The sequence below is a fragment of the Eriocheir sinensis genome, unplaced genomic scaffold, assembly GCF_024679095.1.
Source record: "Eriocheir sinensis breed Jianghai 21 unplaced genomic scaffold, ASM2467909v1 Scaffold1377, whole genome shotgun sequence".
In the NCBI taxonomy this organism is placed as follows: Eukaryota; Metazoa; Arthropoda; class Malacostraca; order Decapoda; family Varunidae; genus Eriocheir; species Eriocheir sinensis.
Genome location: NW_026110714.1, coordinates 28,850 through 32,111, shown reverse-complemented (window position 1 = coordinate 32,111; position 3,262 = coordinate 28,850). Strand labels below are relative to the sequence as shown.

The following is a 3,262-nucleotide window of genomic DNA, read 5'->3' as shown; positions in this document are numbered from 1 at the left end:
ACTGCTTCCACAAAGCTAAATTCTTTGGCCCCAGGTCACTGACAATTGCTGCAACGATGAATCCTGCAGTTTCAACTTCATGAATAATGTTATCTAAAATGTTCTTAGTCATATCACAATCAAAATCGTAAAACACCAGCTGTTTCCAAGGCTTCAATAACCCTCTAAGCATTGCACACTGCACACTCCGTTTTGGTTCATATATATTGTCATTTTTAGAGTCATACGACCAAGCTTGAGCAACTGCAGACTCATCAAAAGATAAAACACATATTCGCTCATATTCACACATTGTTGGAGCATAGTGAGCTAAAAGTTGGATGACATTACACAAAATTCCGGGTTCCACAACAACTTTTGATACCCATTTACTGATAGTGGCAGGAGATGGCAGTGGAAAGTTCCAGTGTTTCTAAGGAAACGGTATGCCTTAGGGCTTAAGGATCGTAAAGTAAGTAAGCTTTGCTAATGTCTTCCTCCTCCCACTTGAGTATGTGCTTTATTTGATACAAAATACTTTGTTTGATTTTTTGTAAATGTTTTAGATAATGCTTTTGAAACATTTTCCTGGCATTCAACTCTGACATTATCCAATTCATTCCGTAATTTATTAATAATTTCCTGATACTTCTTGATTTCTTCACGATAATAATTTCTCTCTTTGGTAACTTTTGTCAGTCTTTGTGAAGATCTTTGTTGTAGAATGACATGCGTTTAATGAACTGCAGCATCTTCTTATTTTTGGGTTCAGGTGATGTACATGTTTCTTGATAGTGGTGTTCTTCCTGTGGGAGGAGTGGCCTTGGATACACTTCACCAACTTCTTCAGGTGGAGCTGTAATGTTCAAGATACAATAGTTGATTGTATTATATTTACTGGTAAAATGCATGAATATATGATTTGATACATACATAAGTAGTTTCACAAATATTTTGATTAAGAAATATAAATACATTTACTAAGATTTCAATATCTATCTATCTATCTATCATCTATCTATCTATCTATCTATCTATCTATCTATCTATCTATCTATCTATCTATCTATATATATATATATATATATATATATATATATATATATATATATATATATATATATATATATATATATATATATATATATATATATAGGAATGAGTCATAACTGCATTTAAATAATTATTATTCATGTATAATAAGAGTAATCAGAGCATGTCTATTTTCCAGATACTATAGAGTAAAATGTACAACTGCAAAGAAAATAATAATAATAATACTGATCACATTACCAAATCATGCAAATTAATTTTATAAGAATAATAAAATATTTCAAATGTTTTGAATCTAAGTATTGATTCATTGCAAATAGTTAAAATCTATATTCATACTTAATTTATATTTTATATAAAAAAGTAGACTTCTGTATTTACTATTACATGTTTTGACTTTTTTTTTTTAATACATGCACAGAATCAACTATTGCTCACCATTTCTTTTTTTTCACACATGCTACTCTGTTTCCCACACACATCCTCCCCCATAACATCTCACCCACTCAAACACTCATGTCTTCCAGTGTATTATTACATTATTATTTAACTTGAGGAAGATTTCTTCACACAAGCAATGTAAGGGCTTACTACTTACTCTTAGGTTGACTTGAAGGTCCAGCGGTGTGTGCAGTCAAAGCATCTTGGATGTGATGCTCTAGTAGGAGTTCTTCCTGTGGAGGGTGTGGCTGAGGGTGAACCTCAATGACTGTCTCACATGCTGTGATATATGGGATACATTAGCCATGTGTATTATCTTTTAGAAAGACAGATATGAACATTTGATATCACATTATTGAATTATGAAAAATAATTTAGCCAGAATTAAATAAATATATTATTAAACACAGAAACATATAAATGAAGATACACACACACACACACACACACACACACACACACACACACACACACACACACACACACACACACACACACACACACACACACACACACACAAACACACACACACCAAGGCTATCTCCCTCCATATAGGAAGGGAAGCCAGAAATCAAGGCCATATTATAGAGCCCTTACTACTTACTCATAAGTTGACTTGAAGCTCCAGCAGTGTGTGCAGTCAAAGCATCTTGGATGTGATGCTCTGGTTCTTCCTGTGGAGGTGTGGCTCTAGCTGTAATATATAGGATACATTAGCCAACTTTATTATTTTGCTACACACAAACACACACACACACACATATGTATATATATATATATATATATATATATATATATATATATATATATATATATATATATATATATATATATATATATATATATATATAGAAAACACACATGTGTTTGATATCACATGCTTGCAAATATTTATATTATTAAATAATGGAAAATATTTGCATACATTTAATCAATAAATAATATATGTGTGTGGATGTGTATATGTGTCAGTTGTGTGGGTGTGCATTTGTGTAAGTTACAGGGAATGTGTGTATTTGTTAACTTTATGAAAGGCATAGTGAATTTGTGAAATGGATTTTTCTTTCTAATGTGTTATGTATGGAACCTAATCTAACCTAATCTAATTCAAGTTGACATGACCTAACTTTACTTATTTCCTAACGTTGCTATCATGGTTCCTAGTCCTGTTTTCCTGTTCTAGTGTAAAGAAGCTACTTACATGTAAATAGTCACTATTTAAACACGTTTTGTATATATCTATATATCTATCTATCTATCTATCTATCTATCTATCTATCTATATATATATATATATATATATATATATATATATATATATATATATATATATATATATATATAAATATATATATATATATATATATATATATAACTATATATTTACCCTTTGACATCTCTCAAATGAAAATCTATTTAACTCTTTAACTCATCCTACTCTTGGATGTCTCAATGCTTGGATCATCCTAGTTGCTCTCCTCTGAATTGCTCCTAACATATTTACATCCTGACTATAATGTGGTGACCAAGCATGTATACAATAATCTAAATATAGAGCCCGAACATATGTATTATATAAACAACGGACTACCTCGTTACCTTTATAACTAACTCTTTAATTAAATCAGTTTATGATGGCATTCTACACATTAACAAAAAATAGCACCAATTACGCCTGAACCCTACAAAACAGCACCCCACCTTCATGCTAGTTTACTTGTTACACAGTAAAGGAACCAACTTACTTGTTAATGTGGGTAGTCCAAGTGTAGGCACTGCTCCTTTCTTG

General features: G+C 31.1%; 1 long non-coding RNA gene across 1 annotated transcript; it reads right to left on the bottom strand.

Moving 5' to 3' along the window:
- Positions 1 to 546: 546 nt before the first annotated feature.
- Positions 547 to 2,147, bottom strand: LOC126989914 (uncharacterized). The gene is made up of 3 exons (XR_007743859.1): positions 2,078 to 2,147; positions 1,631 to 1,753; positions 547 to 835 (listed from the first exon to the last, which is right to left on the bottom strand). It is a non-coding gene; the product is annotated as an uncharacterized LOC126989914 (long non-coding RNA).
- Positions 2,148 to 3,262: the final 1,115 nt, after the last annotated feature.